The 20,719-nt window shown below is 47.7% G+C and overlaps 1 protein-coding gene across 8 annotated transcripts in view; it reads right to left on the reverse strand.

Moving 5' to 3' along the window:
- LOC128348058 (sulfate transporter-like) overlaps nt 1–20,719 on the reverse strand; it is a 42,751-nt gene that overhangs the window by 11,816 nt on the left and 10,216 nt on the right. The window contains exons 1-3 of one of the 8 annotated variants that reach the window (XM_053303571.1): nt 14,114–14,463; nt 11,373–11,483; nt 8,417–8,591 (exon numbers count right to left, since the gene is read on the reverse strand). The gene's annotated coding sequence lies outside the window, so the exon portion shown is untranslated. Of the gene's footprint in view, nt 1–4,436; nt 4,661–5,025; nt 5,208–6,831; nt 7,032–8,416; nt 8,592–9,824; nt 9,871–11,372; nt 11,499–13,067; nt 13,128–14,113; nt 14,464–20,719 lie in introns of those variants that run through there. The other 7 variants (XM_053303572.1, XR_008317903.1, XM_053303574.1 and 4 more) reach the window with 7 other exon arrangements.

Here is a 20,719-nt window from a genome sequence, read left to right on the forward strand (position 1 = left end):
ATCTGGGGACCTAAGGTTGAGAACCACAAATCTAAAAGCCTGGGTGAACAGATATGTTTCCAGTATGTCTTCAGTATGTGCGGGGTGGGGGTGCTTGTGATTACTCAATGGAGAGGGGATGTTGGGCCCTAGGAAAAATTCAAAAGCTGCATGGGGCCAACAAAAACAACACACAAGCAAGCTTTTGAATTCCCCAAAACTCTTCATCAGGCTGGATGTCAAGCAAAGCAAAAAGGAGGTGAGGAGAGGAGAGCTGGGCAAGTTGTCAGTAGAGCCCAAAGTCTACAGTTTAACCCTCTTATTATGGAGGTGGAGTTTTAGCAGGAGTTGTGTAGTCGCAGGGCCGGATCAAGACTACATTAGTCAGGACCACCCACTGAAATTAATTTAGTCATCTCTCATTTGTGTCAATGCTGCTTGGTCATGATCACCTGGCTTGATCTGGATCCTGCTCTTAGATGTGCACTTTGTGAGGCGGACCTAATGAAACCCGTGCAGCTCCTCCAAAACTCCTTAAAAACGGTTACATGGCAGGCACTGGGAATGGTTTTTTTTAAATGGTGAAATAAAATGTGAAGAAGAGCGGTGGGGACCTGGCATTAAAGGGAAGGGGGTGATTCTGAGATGGCGGGGGCGCGGGGTGTTGTAGTGGTGGATGCCTCGTCTTCCTCGCTGGGGAGACAAGGCACTGTTCAGGGTGGGCTAGGCAATGGTGCACCAGACCGCGCTTGGAAGGTCACCTGTGTCCAAGAGCTGTCGCCGCTGTGCTTGCGCACCAGAGTGTAGCAGGTGTTCCCCCATCCTCTTTCACAGCACGTGCCTCTGCGCCCCCCTCCCAACTCCCCTGCATGCACGAATCACACCAGCCTGCCTTTGGGGCCATGCAGCTCACGTGGTCCCACATGCTGACCGTGCGTAGCTGCAAGGCAAGCCAAGGCAGCCCTCCTCCCTCCCTCCACTGCTTAGCTCTCACCGTGGCATGATCCCGACCAGAGGCTGTCCCCCTCCCCACCTGGCGAGGTCATAAAGGGGACTGCCGTCTTCCTCTGGTGGTGCAGACCAGAGGGTTATAGGGGGCTGAGGGACCACAATGCCCCACCAGTGCAAGAGGAAAACAGCGTTTCCTCTCAAGGTGCCTTGGCCGCAACAGGCAGCTGGTTTTAAATTGGTTGGGATCGGACACAAACTGCGCTGGGCATCAAATTCCCAGGATCACTTCATTCCAGTGCCATTCATCCAATGACCCTTTTGCATGAACGCACAAAATGGTATCTTGCCTCTCCCCTGCACCACGCCATCTCCCTCTGCCACTTAGCTCTCCTTGGTACGCATGCTTGCTCCTCTTTCCCTGAGGAAGGTCCACCTGCACTCCCTTTCTGCAAAGCCTGAGCCAAGGCGGCCCTCCTCCCTCCCTCCCTCCACATAGCCCTCACCATGGCATGATCCCGGCCAAAGATTCCACCCCCTGGCATAGTCACAAAGGGGACTGCCATCTTCCACCGGCGGTGCAGACCAGGGGGTTACAGGGGGCCGAGGGACCACAACACCTCACCGATGCAAGAGGGAAACAGCGTTCCTTCTCAAGGCACCTTGGCCGCAGTAGGCAGCTGGGTTTCAATCAATCAATCAGTCTTTGGCTGCAGACAATGAGCATGCAAGAACCAGCAGCCCTTCAAGTGGCGCCCACTGCCATATCTTTTCCTCTATGCCCCCATACCACATACAGTTTGAAGCTGTAAAGATAGGGAATAAGATAGCTATAGGAAGATCTCAGCAGCATGGGGAGGCAAGGCGAAAGCAGGGTCCCGCGCCTCCGTGATACTCCTCCTCTTCCTCTTCTGTGCCATGTGCAAAATTGAGGAAGTGAGTGCCTTGATTGCAGTTGGGGGGGGGGCGGGTTTGACTCCCAGTCAGGGACCGGCACTCAACCCTTCGCGGACCAGTAGCGGTCCAGGGACCGGTGGTTGAGAAACTGTGGCTTATACTACACCTTTGTATGTACTAATATAAAAGCTTTCATTATGTAGTGAAGAAACATAACACTGTCCCAATGCTTTGCAAGCTAATAAGTTAACATTATCCGATTTTATATGAGTTTCTTGGAGACAAATAATGTCAGCTTTTTCCTTTTTTCAGTTTCAAAAAGGTTTTCTTCCTCTTAAACAGGCTGTTCAGACCATTAACAATAATTGAGACAACTTTCTAAGGGCCCGCCATTTTCAGGTGTTCTTAAAAAGGAGCCTGTCTTAAAAAGCAGAGGCTTGGTCAGGCTTCTGTTGTACTGGGAGATTTTCCTCAGCTGTCTGTCTCATAGTGGACAATGGTTCCGTTGCATCCAGAGACTCCAAAAAGTCTTTTGCATCAGATACAGAATATATCTGGGATTTCCCACGTTCTAGAAAGACTTCTAGACAAAAAGGAATATACCACCTGTACCTAATATCTCTTTGTTGAAGGACAGTAGTAAGAAATTTTAATTCTATTCGCTTCCTTAAGATATCAACTGGCACGTCAGGAAGAATTTGCAATCGCACGTTATTATGTTCGAGAAAAGAATTCCTTTGTGTCTGCAAAATTTCCTCTTTTGTATTTTTGCTATAAAATTTGACAAGGATATCTCTGGATACTTTCCTCTCTCGGGCGTATCTAGAGTTTATTCTGTAGTTTTCTTGAATGTCCATATGGTCCACAGTATGACATCCAAGGAATTGTAAAAGCAAAGTTTGAATTTCATCTTGGAGAGAAGACTGGCCAAATTCCTTTGTCAACCCTCTAATCTTAAGATTACATATACATGCCTTGGGCTCCACAATCTCAATCAGATTTTCTAAACACCTAATTTCCAATATTCAGGTTGTTTCCTCCAAGGCACTCTATTGTTGAACTTGAGAAACTTGAGGTCCAAGTTGATCATATTGTGTAAGCCTCTGGGATACTGAATCAAACTTTGAAGTAACTTCAAGCCTGGAAAGTATCAAATTTACCATGAAAACTTGTCAATTCATCACCAAAATTCTTCATCTGTTCTTCAATTCGGATAGAAAAGTTACAAAATTCTGTAAGGAAAGTTTCTTGAAGTTTAAAAAAAAGCTTGTGAATCTACTTGAGATGTCATTGTTTCTGGGTCAAAAGCTGATGAAGATTCTTGCTCAGTTTTCCCTGGCCCTTTCCTGCTCATTTTCCTTGTAGATTTCACACTAAAGTATTTCTTCATAAAGAAACAAAAAATGTAACCCTGAAAAGGTGTATATAGTAACTGATTTCCCTATATAATACCAAAAACCCCTGCATTTGAAATGATTGGGAATTTAAAATATGAAAAAAAATTGAGAAAAAATATTTTATAACTATGTAAAAAGGTGTACACAACAGTTCCCTAAACTAATGCAAGTAAACCACACAACTAATAATATCAGGAATCTAATGTAAAATTCAGCACCTTATGATAAAGATAATAATCAATAGGTCATATTAAGCAAAGACTAAGATATTAGAATAACAATAAAAAGAACCATCAAAATATGTCAATACCTTCTATATAACCATATGACCAACTCAATGAATAAGGAACATGGTAATACCTTAAAAAACCCCACCTATCAATACACCTCTTCAAATAACCATTAGTTAATAATTGATCAATAAAATAGCACTCAGACAATAATCAGAAACGCACAGTCAAAATTGATATATACATGTTGATGTTCAAATTGTGGTCTTGGGTTCCATCTTGTGGCCAGCCATAAGTTTATACTGAAACAGAGACATGAACACACGAACTGTTTATGTTCAAGCAAAATCAGGGACTCAGTTGCCCAAGGTCAGAGATAAAGAAAACAACCAATGATGTCTGTGGTAATCCAAAATCCTGCATTGCCAATAGAGTCCAGAAATTCAGTAATTTTTATGAAAGATCACAAAGAGAGCCTACACTTTAAAAACAATTTTCCATTCCAAACCTATAATCCGGGGGGGGGGGGAATAATCCATAAGGCAGGGAAACGTTTAAAACGTTTAATAAACATTTATTAAAAAATAATCCATAAGGCAGGAAAAGGTTCAATTGAAAGGGGCTCACCACATACATCTAGCCACTCTTAATGAGTTATATAAAAATAAAAGTAAAAATAAAAAATATAATAATAATAATAATCCACAAGAAAGGAAGGATAGCAATATCCAATAAAACCACGATTATATCCAACAGGCTAAAAACATCAACAAATGAAACAAGAAAAAAAAGTCTTATTTCTTCTGCAAAAAGCCTCTGATGAGCCAATTATAACACGTGTACCCAGCCGGAATCATAAATCTTGCACAAGTTTCAAATAAGTATTACAGAGTTAGATGCTGGTCATTAAAAAGTTGTAAATCTGTCCAGACGGTGGAAACAGAGATAAAATAGCTTAAGAATTTAAAAAACAACAATAACCCACCACGGGCTATGTTGGAGATGGACTTCCAGTGCATCGACCTTTTGCACCAACTGTCCTAATGACCACTAGGGGCATTGGGAGCAGAGACAGTGAGTCAGGGTCTCCCTATCTGTCCCTACTCTATGACCCCTGAACTGACTCTGCAGCACTTCCTGTGCTGAGTCACAATCCTTCCTTTCCTCCTAGAGAGCAGATGGAAACATCTCTCTCTCTCTCTCCTTACCTATCCACTATGTAGTCCTTTGGATTAGATATAAGTCTTTTCTATCTAAGTGTATTTAACCAATAAATGTTTAGTCATACAAGGATCTCCATGTGTTTTCTCTAAATAGCTGCAATATCCAAACCATCCTCTGCTACCTACTCTGTAACTGGGGTGTGTGCTCATTCCTTAGTGCTCTGCTGTTTTACCTATTGTGGGTAAAAATCAACAACCTCTAACAGGGCTCCAGATAAATCAGAGGAAAATGAAAGCAAAATGAAAAGAGCTATGAAAGTCTAATATTCTAAATGTAATGAAGAAAGTGACCAGAGTTTTCAAGAGACCAAGGAGAAAACAAACTAAACGAACAGAAAGGGTGTAGCAGACCTTAAAACCATTGTTGATAATACGGCTATTCCTCTCAAGACAAGACGTCGGGCAGATGTTTTCCGCCCGAGAAGAGTCCAAGACTGAGAAGGCTCAGAATCTAAGAATCCCTCCCACAGAAGATCAAAGACTCAAAGCTTCCCTCATAAATCAAAAGATCAGCTCTCTGCTTCTGAATCAGTCCATTGCAAGGCTGATTTTCTTGGCTTGAGAGGTAGAACTCAGCAAACTGCTGGTAATCAGGTCGCTATGACACCCGGAAGCACGAGCTTTTTACTCTTAAAGAAACATTTACTTTATTTTGCCATCTTTAAAATTTGGCATGTGCCCTTTTGTCTGATTACATCCTCAAGAAGTACCCATAGACTTCAGATCGCAGCATTTGTAGAAGTGTTAGTGAGTAAAGCACAAAACCAGAGTTACTAGATGCAAAGGACACATTAGCATGAAAAAAATCAGATATGGAAATACACTCATCATGCTCCTTCAAAGATGTGTATTGGAACTGTGAACTAATTAGATATCTATAGCTGAATAAGCATTGTTTCTGACTAAATGGCTCACTCAAGAGAATTTGCATATTGTCAAACAATCACTGAGGACAGGGCATAGATGTTTATTAGCATGTAAGTTAGTATTCACAGTTAGGAAGCCATTTTTTCATCATATAGAATATTCCCCCAATGACAGTTAATATACCAAAATGGCATCAAAAAATATCAAGCATCTCATCAGCGCTATCTTAATCACGTATCGAGTACTATTGGTTCAGAAACCCTGGTGATTTAAGTAAGAAGTATCTGCTAGTGTTGGATACAGGGAGAAGTCAACATAGAGGCCTAGCTTGCAAACTGAGTACTGTTGGTTCAGTTGTCTGTAGTTCTTACAGCCTGAACAAAACCCCACTGTGATTTAAGTAAGAAGTATCTGTTAGTGCTGGATAAAGGGAGAAGGGCATAGCTTGCATGGTGGTGTGCTATGCTCCCTCAACCCCAGGGACTTAAATTATCCCCCCAATTAATACACAATCAAACCAATTAATTACTGCCCAGGAACATTTTTGTATGGGGCGGTATATAAATGTTCTAAATAAAATAAATAAATCTACCAATTAAATCAATTAAAGCTTGCAGCTCTTTATAGAGCACATGCATACATTATTCCTTGTGGTTTAACATGCTGAACCTTTCTCTCCTCTTGCATTAAACCTCTGCCCCCAACCCCAAGCTGAACTACAACTGCATGCAGGCTATGCTAACCAGAGGCGTATCTAGGGAAAATAGTGCCTAGGGCAAGCACTGAAATTGCGTCCAAACATCTGACACTCATCTTTCAGATAACTTTACCATAGTATCAGCTCAAAAATAAAAGTCAAGCTTGTTAATCTTTTAATTATGTCAACATTGCCGCAATATGGAAGAAGACCTAACTGGGCTGGCTCGGCCCTGAAATGGGAGCTCCTATTTTTCGTCCTGTTTCAGTAGTGCAGTAATTGTGACCATTCCAAAAATAATCAGATGGGGGGAATTTTAAGTTCACATGTATCAATGCAAGGGAGAGGGGAAAAATCCACCAAAGCGGTTGGTTGGATCCCTGTCTCGTTATGGCCAATGCCTGCTTCTAACTGTGACTTTGCTTCATTGGTGTATTAAGTGTATTTGTTTTATAGAAAGACAGTATTTAATAAAACTTGATACCAGATCAAGGAAGCCATTCTTTTTTAATTGGGTCAGCTGCAGTTTGTCTTAGATGTGTATCCTTAGGGTGGGTAGAAATAATGTTCAGACTTTGTGCTGAGATTACTAGTCTTTTCAAACAAACCAGTGGCATTTATTAGACAGCAAATAACAAAACAATCTACATCTGGATGATTTAGGACTTGTAGCTTCTAAGAAACTTAACTATAAACAATTATAGACTCCTGTACATGAAAACCTATTTACAAGACACATGCTAACACACCATGTAAGCTATTCAATTCCTTCTTGTTTGTCTTTGATGGCAACCTGAAAGGAAGACACAGAAAGAAGATGACCCACAGTGAAGTCTGAGCAACCATCTGGGAGAAAAAGCCCTACAATTTCCAACTAAGCCTTTAACAGGAAAGAAGGTGCAGTATTGTGTCAATTTGAGGTCCTGTCACAGGAAGCTATGCTGCCTACTATGTTTACACCTCTCTTACTGGGGCAGGAGATGTGATTGAAGCCCTCTCCTTCCCCTACACCCAAGAGAGAACTGGCCAGACAACTTATTTACAAGTAAAACTTATTTACAAGTAAGAGTTTGAATCCCTTCCCACTTCTTCATATCTGTTTATCTTGCAGCTGTCACCAAATTCCACCCTGCCTCAGAAGAAGCTGCAGAGATACCACAACTTGATCAGTCAGGAAACTAGATACTAAAAAAACTGCAACACACTCCAAAGGTTTGAGGCACTGCAGAAGTTTGAGGCGCTACGCCTTAGGGATGTGCCTGGTCCGGAGTAGTCCGGACCGGCACTGAAGGGGGGCCTTTCTATAAGGGCGGGGAGGGCTTACTTACCCCTCCCGCCTCTTTGCCCCCTCCAGCGCTCGTATTTTACCAAGTAATTGGGACGCTGGAAACCAGCCGCCCCCGCCGCGCCCCCCCCCCCCCGCGAGCAGATTAGGGCCAAAGCTACTACTGCCGCCGTCGCCCGCGCTCCCTCCCTCCCAGTCGCCTGCCCTCCCTCCCTCCCAGCCGCCCGCCCGAGTCCTCACCAGATGTTGTTTTTTAAAAGGAGAGGAGCTCGCGAACAGAGTTCCTCTCTCTGCAAAGTCCCGGACGCTACTGAGGCTTTGCGCACGCCGCAAAGGACGCCTGGGAGTTCCGCCGGAGCTCTACCTGGCCTCGTCCCGGCGGGTAGACCGGGCCTCCGGCGGAACTCCTAGGTGTTCTTTGCGGCGCGCACGCAAAGCCTCAGTAGCGTCCGGGACTTTGCAGAGAGAGGAGCTCTGTTCACGAGCTCCTCTCCTTTTTAAAAACAACATCTGGTGAGGACTCGGGCGGGCGGCTGGGAGGGAGGGAGGGCAGGCGGCTGGGAGGGAGGGAGCGCGGGCGACGGCGGCAGTAGTAGCTTTGGCCCTAATCTGCTCGTGGGGGGGGCGCGGCGGGGGCGGCTGGTTTCCAGCGCCCCAATTACTTGGTAAAATACGGGCGCTGGAGGGGGCAAAGAGGCGGGAGGGATAAGTAAGCCCTCCCTGCCCTTAAAGAAAGACCCCCCACCCGGACCCAGACTGGCCAGGTCCGAACCGGTCCGGACAGTTCGGAGGCCTTTAGAATGGCCTCCGGACCGGTTCGGACACACCACTACTGCGCCTTTCCTGCAGATAGGCCACCCCCCGCCTGTCCCATGAAAGCAGTGCTGTCTTACCCGGAACTTTTCCTCCAGGAGAGAGAGAGAGCTGATGAGATCTGTGATGGCATTGATGAAAGCTTCTTGGGGACTGTAATCGGGAGTGATCTGAACCCGAATGATGATCTTATGCTCAAGGGGGTGTGGGACCTTGTACCCAGCAAAGAGTACTTGGGGGTCTTTCAATAACTGCCTGGAAAGAAAGAGAAACATTTAAGATGATGTTATTGCTGGATTGTGCTTACACTGCAGCATTATAGAGTACAAGCAAGGAAGTTTACAACCTAAGATTTAACATGGGAGAAAAGAGGAAACAGAGCAATGTAACCATTCCTTGCATTCAGGCATTCTTTCAGTAGGGCAGGATAGCAGTTTTGCTGGTTAGCCCAAATTCTGACCAAGCCAGGATGCTGACAACAACGGCCAGATCAGGGTTTCTGGATTACATTAATTCTGTTAATGTTTTAATTGGTCTTATATTGTGAACTGCCCAGGGACTTTTTTGTATGGGGCAGTATATAAATGTACTAAATAAATAAATAAAATTAACAAATTATGGCACTACATGAAAATTATGGTATTTATGATCCAGTTTTATTCCATACTATGCTCATTAAAGTGGGGAGGAGTGTTACTTGTTTTGCAGGACCTTCAGTGAATTTATGACAAGAACTGATAGTTGCAGTCATTCATTCCTAGGCATCTACAGCTAAACAGTTCTTTTATTTCTTGTCTTGCATGGGAAAAGCCCTTTCTTTGGTATTTCTGTAGAAATCAGAGGCTTGTTTTTGCATGCAAATTGCACTTGTTGGGCCATGAAGCTAAAATACAAGTTTCTAGCTTTAAAACTAGTGGGTGGTTTTTGCTCAACACAAGATAATGTCTCCAGTTCTGTGTCCTGCCTATTTCTACCTCTGCTTATAAATGACTTTGCCAATGTTTTATAAAATCCCCACACATATACCAAGCATGTAGCACATCTCACAATATAGCCATTTTAAAATGTGCAGCCTGGGGCACTTATACTGAAGTAGTGCAAAAGTCAACAGCAATTACAGTTTTCTGAATCAGTGTCTAAGGAAGGCAATAAAATTTCACATTTCACAATAAAATTTCAATCCCCCTTCTGTCTCTCAAGAGTCCAAATGCACATTTTTGCCCTTAATAAATATTTAGATATAAAAAGACAAAATTTGGTAAATGACATTTTTCGTAATACAATGGAGCAGTACAGAAAATTCATCGTAATCACAGATGCTCCCCTCCGCTCTGTCAATGATTTATGCACAAGCTCTTAAATCTTAAGTTGCAGTTCAGAAAACAGCTTGCATCATGGTGAAGTCTGCACACTCTCAGGAGCCATGCAGCCTAGTCACAGCCAACAAAGCTGAACTTGGGAGAAACTGGTTCTCCAACTAATACCCACAATTAGTGAACACACAGGACCACCCAGAGTCAGAAAGACAACCGCAGGAGCAAAAGCGGGGGAGGGACAACCATCTATTCCCCACTGAATCTAGGTTTGAATTTACCAAAGGCAACTTATGATAAATGAACATAGCAGTTCTGGAAATTCCACTGTTTAATATGCCAATTCTTTCACTGAGAGAGCAAAGATTGCTTTACTGGCAGGTCTCATTCAATCCCTGCTCCTCCCATCCATGTCATCAGGTCGATCTCCCTCCCTCCCTCCCTCCTTCCTTCTCACTCATTCTCCGGCCAACTCACCCCCACCCCAGTCAGACAGACACTCCCAAGCTTGTTGCTGCACAGTGCTGCTTGCCAGGTTTTGAGGTGCACACAAAGACCCACATTTTGCTGCAGAGAGTGCAAAGATCATAAGTAACTTAACTTCGCAGAGTGCAGGGCTAGAAATTGATGTGTTTAGAAAACCAAAGAAACTCCATGTTTGCCCAGAAGACCTCTTTTTAACTTAAAGTAACTCCAGCCCAGCTCAGGGACATCACTGCCTCTCATGATTAACGTCATTATCTCTCTCCAGCTAAATTGTATCTATGAAACTTGCTAAGACAGCTAAGCTTCCTACTGTAAGAAAACAGAATTTAACCAAATAAGGAGTAATCACCCGATGAACAATGGATCATTCGCATGCGTACTAGATACTTAGACCACCATTTTATTGCCACGTATACTGTGTCTAGGGTGTCAGCACCATTTAGATTGTCTGTATAAATGTAAGATACAGCTGTAACCAAACTGTAATCGGTTTGAAAGCGTGAGCCTATTGATTACCTATTGCTGACTGCAGAGCAATAAACCTCAATTAATAATTCCCAATCCTTGTGTCTGACTGATTGGCTAAGTGGACCCAGGAACGAGCCCCATCCACATCAAGATGAGAAGCAACTTTACTCTGCCACTGGGCACAATCAGGAAATAATTAACTGCCTGGCTGCTGGCAAGATAAGAACACTGATAAGAACACTTAGCAGGCAATTAGCATACAATGGTTGCTGCTTCCATCCTGAGTGGAAGGCTGTAAATGATCTGCAGAAATCACTCAGGAAGCATGTCTTGCTTTCAGCTAAAAAGCACTGAAAATGGTCAGCCAGGGCTAGGGAGTGCAGAGAGAGAAAGCCAAAAACCCCAACAAAAATGCACCCGCGCGGGTCATTCACACAGGCGACAAAAGAGGCAAGAATGCACTCTTCTCTGCTCTAGTGGCATGTTGCAACCCCTCCTTACACTAAAAAGCCCCTCTTTCTTCTCCCCCCCCCAAAGATTCCCAGAAAATGAAAAGAAACCAAGCCAGGCAGGCGTGGGCATCCCTCACACCAATGAGTGATCTCTTGCTTGCTCACGCTGGCCAGCTCTCTCTCTCTCCCTCTCCCCCACCCCCACCCCTGCCAACAACAAGGAAAGGTCTCTCTCTCTCTCTCTCTCTCTCTCAAGTTTAGACTGACTTGAGGAGCAGGCTCCTCCATGTCTTTGTATATCTTGCTGCACCTCTCACCATATATATGGCCAGGCTGCAGGCGTGGGCGTCCATCAAAGCAATGTGCGATCTCTGTGCCTTTCCTCTGGATCCTATCACGTGTCCATCCACCAGCCAATGAGAGCTCTCCTTGACCATGAGGCAAAAGGGAGGTAGGGAAAGGAGGAAGGGAGAGACTCCAGAGTGAGCAAAGAAGCAACCAGCAGTGGCTGGTTGGCACTGGAACTTAGAGGAACAGTGTGAATCCACGGGTGGGGGCATGTGGGCAGGCACCAGCTCGCAACGAGGGGGTGGGGTGGGGTGGGGTGGGGTGTGCGAACGCCAGGTTTTGAATTTTTTTGTTGTGGGTTGTGGTGCGGGTGGGGCAGCCATTGCACTTGGGCCCCCTCGTGGCGCCTAGGGCACGTGCCCTGGCAGCCCCACTCTAGATCCGCCTATGATGCTAACTGTGCTATTGTAACAGAAAATGAACTTTTTATCTTGCTTAGGTTAGATCTGCAGTATTTTAATTTTGTCTAAGAAGATCACTTTCATTGAAAGAGGTCTGTTAACAAGCAAGACTGTTTAAAATCACTCATGTGGATCATAATGAGCTTGAGTCTGGGTCAAGGAAGCACTAAGAGGTCAAATGAATTCACTGACCTTGTAGTTTTCCAAGGCAGAGGCCCAAGTCTTTACAACTAGCTACCAGAATCTCTGTGTCTCTGTCTCTCTCTCTCACACACACACACTTACAATATGTGCAGTTTGGGGCAGTTTAATTTCAAAAATTAAAAGTGCAGCCTAGATTACCTTTAAAAATATTAAGCAGACACATAAACAGCAAAGGCAACCCTATCAAGCAAACCATTTACCTGTACCAATAGTCTAATAAATGCTTTTTTGAGGTGTGATAGGTTGGTTTTGTATAGTGGAAACGTATCCTGAGAGTGACTTTGCATATCTGTACCACATCTGGCTCACCAGCGTGGTGGCCGTGTGCAAATGGTCACTTCAGACCATTTTAATTGGTATGGTTTTGATTATGTTTTTAATTTCTGTATTCAACTGATTTGATTGGTTTGCTTAATATGTATGTATGTATGTATGTATTTCATTTATACTGCATAATCATTAATCTCTAGGTGGATTATAACCAATAAAAAACAAACAAGATGATTACATACAAATCTCCTGGAGGTGGGAAGGTGACAAACGTGTGTCTCATGAAAATGGTGTGAAGGGGATCTATTATTTATTCTGAAGAATTTGTCTGTGCAAAATAAAGTAATACTTCCCGATGACCCAAATTTTGCATGAACGATCCTGCCACTTAAATTAGCTGATTGCACTACTTTTTACACTGCAATATGCTCAGGGAAAGGTTTTTAAAAATGTATTTTTAAATGTATGCAACAATGGAAGTACCAATGGAAAGTGAACATCAAATTTACAGCGAACAGCACATTAAGAGAAAATTGGTACAAAATGTATTTTCGTTGGTATATCAATCCAATGATGATTGCAAAAATGGACAGAAAGTATCCCAGAAACTGCTGGGAATGTATGAACCAGCCGGGAACTTTGTATCATAAGTAGTGGACATGCAGAAAAGCTCAGACATTTTGGAAGACAATCCACCATAGGATGCACCAAATTTTAAACACAGACTTTTGCTTTTTACTAGACATTTACCAGACATTTTTATGTTAAATATCACCAAGCCTTATATACCTGTAGAATACATGTAGCTGTCTTTATATATGATAACTGCCACTAGGATCCTTTATGCTTCTAATTGGAAAACACATTTAGTCCAGGCGTTAGAGGAATTCCCCTCCCCTTGGCCCCATGTAGAGGGGAGGGGGTTTGTCCCAGCCCGCTCTACACAAGGCCCAAGAAGGGCTCTGATTGGCCCGTCAGGTTTGGGGGCGGGGTTTCGGCCGGGAATGGCCGATCCCCGCTTCATTCTCTTTAGTTGGGGCCAGACAGCAGCAAGAGAAGGGGGTCTCAATCGAGCTCCTTCTCGGCTGGTTTCTCGGGGTGGGTCCGTCCGGCAGCGGGCGAGAAGCGTTGTCGGCGAGGACAGCAGGTCCGCCGCGGGCTGCTCAGGGGAAGCCGCGGCGGCGGCCAGGGAGGCGGCGGCAGCGGCCTGGTAGGTAGGCCCGGCACAGGACGCGGAAGGCCGGGTAGGCCCGTCACAGGACGTGGCGGCGGAGGCGCCTAGGCCTTTACAGCTAGGCCCGGCGTGGGGCCGCGAAGGCCAGGGGGCAGCAGGTCCACCGCGGGCGGCCCAAGGGAAGCTCAGTGGCGGCACCTGAAGGCCGGGAAGGCCCGGCGCTGGACGCGGCAGCGGCGCCCAGGCCTTCACGGCGGGCTTACTTCAGGCCGCACAGCGGCCTAATACGAAGCGGCGCGGGCTGGCGCGGGCCCAGAAGAGGCGGCGGCGGCCACGTGGGCCTTCTCGGCGGTGACTAGGCCTCTAAGGCAGGCCTACTTCGGGCCGCGGAGGCGGCGGCTTCAGCGGCCACGTGGGCCTATTCGGAGAGGCGGCGGCAGCGGAGTGGGCCTTGTCGGGGCCTGGGAGCACGAGGGCTTTAGCCCCCTGGTTTGTCGACCCCCCAACCCCCATTAATTGCAGCTTTCGCCTGCGGGTGGGCGGCCTTAGCTGGGCGGAGAAGGGAGATTTTAGGAGAATAGTAGGCGCCACGCAGGATCCCCCACTGGATTTTGGGGGGCAGTTGGTGCCACGTAGGATTCTCCTTTTGGTTGGGAGGTACCTTAGCTAGGTGGCTGGTCTGCGAGGGCGGCCTAGGTCTTAGGCTGCTTGGCTGCTCCTTTCGGTGGGGCTTCTGGTGTTTTCAGGGGATACCTCTGCTCCTCTAAGGGGCTGGTGTGCTGTTTTCCATTCCAATTATACATTTTCCCCCATTTATACATACATACGGTGCAGCCTTTCTGCTGCAAGGCTTAGGGAGTATAGAATGCCCAGGAAGGCTAAAGAGAAAAGGGGGGGAGGCCCATCAGGCAACCCAAGAGGCCTCCTCCTCCGCCTTCTTCCTCTGACGAGGAGGATGAAGAAATGGTGCTGATCAGGGGCCTGATCAGTAGAATGGAAGCACTGGAGAAAGCCAGGGCGGTCCCTTCTGACAAAGGGGCTGGCCCGTCTGGCGGGGGGGGGGGGTTTCTCCTCCCAAGGTTCCCCGCAGGATGCGCGGGGCTGCACGGAGCCAGTTAATAGCATCTCTTTCCCGCAGGCTAGAAGCATTGGAAAAGGGCGGGGCCCCCTCGGGTCCGCTTCCTCCTTCAGAGCCGGTAGATCCAGGGATGCCGCCACCTAGTGGTACTGTCCCGGTGCTGCCCCTATTGCCAGGTGATGCTGTTCCTTCGCCGGTGGATCCTCCTCCTGCGCTACCGGTGGATCAGTTTCCTGTGGACCCCGCCACCCCAATGGCGCCGGGTGAGCCTGCAGCACCAACACTGCCCGGCGGCACCGTCCAGTGGCCTTCTGTTCCCTGGCCGATGCCTGCCATGGGCGGATGGGGATCAGCCCCTTACTTGTCCCCATACACACAAACTTGGGGTTGGGGCTTACACCTGGGTTTTCCTGGGGTTACAGCAGGTCCTCAAGGGACTGCGGAGCAGGTTTGGCTGGGCAATAGGCCCGCCCAAGTCACCCTTACGGCACCCACAGGGGCCGCACCGCTTACAACCTCAGGCACTGGGGGACAAGGGGTTTTTTACCCTATGGGGATTTTGCCCTCTACTCGACACGTGCCCTACGGGAACATGGGGCTGCCTTTAGGCGACCACTTGCTACCGACTACCAAAGAAAAAATACTCAGAGACGAGTATGTTGACATATTCAGCCTTTTGTTTCGTGAGCCCGAGGTTAAGCATAAGGAGGGCGAATCTTGCAAGGAACACGAGGCGACTAAACGCAAGCCCGTCGAGAAGACCTGGAACAATTGGTTGTCAGGTTTTACTATCTATATGGGGGTAATAGTGCAGGCTCAACCAGCTAGAGGCCCAGCGCTTTTGAAGTACATGGATATCATCCATAGGGCGGTTTCCGACTTTGCGGGCTCCTCCTGGATCCGCTATGATGAAAGTTTTCGCATGCGGGCTGCACTGGGCTGCACTGGACTCCACTCTGCTGTGGGACGCCCGCTACCGGAGCTTTGGCTGGTGACCATGTCCCCGGCTCGCCCCATTGAAGGGGACCGGTCCGACAGTGGGCATATGCTCTCCAGGCCGCAAAGGGCCTTGGCGGCCTCTGCTGCGGGCCAACAGTGGGTTCAACCCCACATGGTCTGTTGGGAGTTCAATAACGGGGGTAAGTGCTCCAGGACCCCCTGCCACTTTAAGCATTTGTGTGGGCTCTGTGGGGCTAAACATCCGAGTCCCACCTGCCCCAGGGCCAGGCTGGGGAGTTCCGGAGCCAGGTTCCACCCAGGGGGCAATAAAAAGGGGGGGCCTCCCCCGCCTCCTACGGGAAAAGGGGCCCAGCCCCATCAGGCTGGAGGTACTTAGGCGCCTGTTGGTTGAGTACCCTGACAGGTCCACTTCCGCCTATTTGTTACAGGGTTTCAGAGATGGGTTTCGAATCCTGTCTTCTTCACAGAGGGAGCCAATTATGTCCCGCAACCTTAGGTCCGTAATTGGACAAGAGGCTGTTGTAATTTAAAAAATTGAGAAAGAAGTTGCGGCAGGAAGGGTCTTGGGCCCCTTTGACAGCCCTCCCTTTCCATGTTTATGTGTTTCTCCGTTAGGGGTGGTGCCTAAGAAGGCCCCAGGCAAATTTCGCTTAATTCACCATCTTTCGCACCCCAGGGGGTCCTGTGTTAATGACGGTATACCCGACGTCCTTTGTTCGGTGCGGTATACGTCTGCTGCCCGTTCACCCAGAGGACTTTGAGCTTCTGGGCTTTGCCTTTGCAGGAAAGTACTATTTTGACCGGGCCCTCCCTATGGGCTGTTCTATTTCTTGCGCAGCCTTCGAGGCCTTCAGTACTTTCCTTGAATGGGCGGTGCGGCGGAAGGCCGGCCTGGGGTCCACTTCGCATTTTTTAGATGATTTTCTTTTTGTTGGCAGGGGCAATTCGGGGGAATGCCTGCATTTATTGCGCTCCTTTATGGAGCTGGCCGAGGAACTGGGAGTTCCTCTTGCCAAGGATAAGACAGAAGGGCCGGTCACACGGCTCTCATTTTTGGGGATTGAATTGGATACGGTAGCCGGGTGCTCGAGGTTGCCTCAAGCAAAGCTTGCGGTCCTTCTGGATCGGGTTAGGGCTTTGGGGCGGGCCCGTAAGGTGACATTAAGGGAGCTGCAAGTAGTAGCCGGGCACCTCAACTTCGCTTGTAGAGTGGTGGCTCCCGGGCGTGCTTTCCTCAGACGACTCTGTGATCTGATGGCGGGTCTTAGGGCCCCCCATCACAGGGTGCGGATTTCTGAAGGAGTCAGGGCAGATATGGCAGTGTGGGAATCCTTCCTATTGGACTTTAATGGTGTTGCCTTTTGGAGAACGGAGCAGCTCCTTGAGGCGGATTTGCAAGTCCACTCAGACGCTGCTGGGGGGATTGGTTTTGGGGTTTACTTTAGGGGCCGCTGGTGCGCTGCCCGCTGGCCGGTAGAGTGGGTCTAACAAGGGATCACCAGGGACCTGACACTCCTTGAGTTTTTTCCCATAGTGGTAGCAGTGCACATCTGTGCTGACGAGTTGTGCAACTCGTCGGTTAAGTTCTGGTGTGATAACCAGGCTGTTGTTCAGGTAATCAATACGCAGACTTCCCGTTCCCCCAGGGTCATGAGGCTGATGAGGGCTTTTGTGCTACAGTGCCTACGGGCCAACATTTTGTTCCAGTCCTGCCGCGTGCCGGGAGTCCGGAACGCTATGGCTGACGCCCGGTCTTGTTTTCAGGTAGACAGGTTCAGGGAGTTGGCACCCGATGCAGCACTGTGGCCGGACCCCATGCCCACATTTCTGTGGCATCTTGGGAAGTAGAAGCCCAGCTCGCCATAGCGGCCTCTTTGGCCCCCAGCACTAGGGGGAGTTATGCGTCCAAGATTGAGGCTTTTTCCCTTTTTCAGAGGGCCGAGGGCCTGGCAGAGGTTTGGCCTGTACCGGTTAGTCATCTACAGCAGTTCCTGGTGTGCCTCCATAGGGAGGGGCGCGCACCGTCTACTCTGGGAGGGTACTTGGCCGCTTTGGCTTTCGAGGCCCAGGTGAGGGGGGTCCGGGATTACTCCGTCGACCCTCGGGTGAGACGCATGTTAGAGGGTTGGGCCAGGGAGTGTCCGGCAATCAAGGATGCTAGATGCCCATTTACATTGGAGGTGGTGGTGGCCCTGCTGGGACAGCTGCCTGGTTGCTCCTCGATCCCCTGGGAAGCTCTTCTCTTCCGAGCAGCAGTATTGGTCGCCTTTTTTGGTGCCTTCCGGCCGGGGGAGTTATTGCCTAGAAGCAAGAGGTCCCCTAGGGACAACTGCCTGAGTTTTTCTGATCTCTCCTTAAAGGAGTGGGAAGCACGTTTGTTGCTTCGCCATTCCAAAACTGATCAGAGGGGCAGGGGACATATTATTCGCCTGGCGGCGGCAAGTGACTATCTGCTCTGCCCGGTAACTGCCTTGCGGCGTTACGTAGCCATGGGACCCCTCAGCTCGGGGTTGTTTATTCGTGCACGAAGACCAGGCTCCCCTTACTCAGTATCAATTTTTGATCGTCATTCGCAGAGCCCTGACTGCAGCTGGGATTTTGGTGGAGGGCCTTACTTTGCACTCCTTCAGGATTGGGGCCGCAACCACTGCATCTCGCATGGGCTTGCGTGAGGACATTGTCCAGAGGATTGGGCGATGGAAGTCCAAGGCGGTGAGGCGCTATGTGTGCTAGACGCAGACAGTGTACATGACACTTATGTGCTATTTCTTTTGACAGGTGCTGGGGGAACAGCGGCTCCGGTTTGGGTCCTGGTGTGTGGTCATTCCTTGGTCTTTTGGGCCTTCATTGGCCACCTCTCATTGGGGCACTCAGCTGGGCTTTGGAAAGAGGGCCTCTGTTTATTGGCTGGGGATGCGGGGTATGCTGTGGAATCAGCTGCTCCCCGCTATTCGGGAACATTTAGCTATGTTCCCCAAGCCCGAGGTTATCGTTCTTCATTTGGGCGAGAACTATTTAGGCAGGCGGTCTGGCCTCTCCATAGTTCAGCAAGCCTCTTCCGATTTTTCAGTACTACAGGGCTGGATACCCGGGGTTCGTATTTTATGGGTTAACTGGCTACAACGCAGGGTCTGGCGTGGGGTTCAGTCTGTGCTCATGCCGAGAGAGCCTGGCGTAAAGCTTCGGTGGCAATTGGAAAGCTAGTTAGGGCGAGAGGTGGTGAGGTTTTGTTTCAGCCAGGCCTGGCTGCTTGTTTCTCGGAGATGTTCCGCCCTGACGGCGTACACCTTTTGGAAACTGGCTGCGACTTGTATCTGAGTAACATCCAAAAGGGGCTTGCTGAATATTTGGAGGTATGGGGCAGGCAGGTCAAGCAGGGCTAACCTCCCTGTGTGGCAGTTACAGTGCGGGCAGGGTGGTAATTTGAGGGTTAGAACATCGGTAAGCACCCTTGGATAGGTTAAAGGGTGATTGGTCAATCGCTCCTTTGTGGCTTGTGTGGCACGGGGAGAATAGATTGCCATGAAACCTGCTTCAGGACTTCAACAACCTTTGGGCTGAGCAGTCCAGGGTGGGTGAAGGCCTAGAGGTATCCAGATCCTCTCTTACAGAAGGGGGGGTTGGCTTTGAAGGAATTGGGCGGGGCGGGCCTGCCCATTCCCGAGCCAGGGTGTGTCGCCCAGTAGGTGCTGGGTGGGACTTCAGACTTCTAACCTGCTTCTATTGGCCCGCACTGTTCTTTAGGGTGATTAATCACCTGGTGTTCAAGACCACCATGCCTTGTGTATAATTAATAAAGTTGTGGCCCTTTTCAACCATACTAAGTCTGTGTGTCTTCTTGGGCCGGGGTCTGGGGACAATGGCAACTTAAACTCTGGGAATATGCATCAATTGGAAGGATTACGCCATACATAAAGAATAAACCAGCAGATAAATTTGAACTTACTTGGGAACCATTTATACAATACAATTTGCTAAAGGGCCGGATACCTCATCCGAGATTTGGATTTTCTCTGCAAACTTGTGAGCGAAACTTTTTTTTTTTTAAGCATCAAGTAAAATACATTGTGGAGGGAACATGCTGTGGTTTCAAAGTGTACCATTGTTTGCCACCTAGTAAGTCTATTAGAGTATAAGGGTTATCTGCTCCCTGCTGCTACTACTACAATGAATATTAAATACCACTCTTCAACCAAAGTTCTCAAAGTGGCTTACATAGAAAAATAAATAATACAGGAGTAAAATGGTCCCCTGTCACTAAAGGGCTCATAAGGACTTCACATAAGTTGTGCCACTTTGGCCATTGCAAAACTATCAGATGCAAAGGGCAAGGAGGCAAACATACTGGAGAAAGTAGTTTGGTGGAGTTGGGCCATGATGATCGTATGATGAGGATGAGGAGAGCAGTTTCCAAACCAAAGCTTGAGGCTTGCCCCCTAAGCTGTAATCATGAGCAGGCAACTAACTGCAGGCAGTATCCAAGTTATCCCAGATCTCTCTGTACTTATCAGCCTGAAATATGCGATTGTTGTTGTTGGATCTTTGGTCCAAAATTACATAGAACAATTTTTCATGCAGTTGATATGAGGAAATACTACAACATGTGTGGCAAAGAAAGCAAAGATGATGGCTTGAAGAAAAGTGCCTGGGTAAGACCAATGAACAATAGTGTGAATTCCTGAATGTGAATGCTGTTTGGCAGGAGCAGTTGTGTCATTGAAGCTGAATAGATGGGATTGCAACATTAGATATATCACCTCCCTGTATTTTTTTTTAAAGCATCTTCTCAAGGATCGAATCAGGGTCACCTAGTGAATGTAAGAACGAGCAACATTACTCCCTAAATCAGGCAGTCAAATCAGAAGCTTTCTCTAGAAAGATGGACTTCATAGTCCATTTTGAGACATTTAGAAGTGCAGGTCTGGCATGGGTATGGTCAATTGTACAGACAATGGAAATGTCCCCCTATGAAAAGTTCTTCCTCAAGCGTGTCCATCCAGGAGTGACTTTGGGGGACCGTATTGTGGTCTGTTGCTTTTATCATTCTTTTCAAAAGGCTCACCAGATGGCTAGGGAGAGAAATCTGCAATATCATGTTCTCTTTCCCGCAGTGTTTTGTGTTTTATTATGAGAATAAATTGAGATCCTTCCATGATTCTCTAACAACTGAAAAGTTTCTTTCTATATTGAATCCTGATGGAGCAGGATGATTGTTTTGACGATCTCCTA

The sequence above is a fragment of the Hemicordylus capensis genome, chromosome 2 (assembly GCF_027244095.1).
Source record: "Hemicordylus capensis ecotype Gifberg chromosome 2, rHemCap1.1.pri, whole genome shotgun sequence".
Classification (NCBI taxonomy): domain Eukaryota; kingdom Metazoa; phylum Chordata; class Lepidosauria; order Squamata; family Cordylidae; genus Hemicordylus; species Hemicordylus capensis.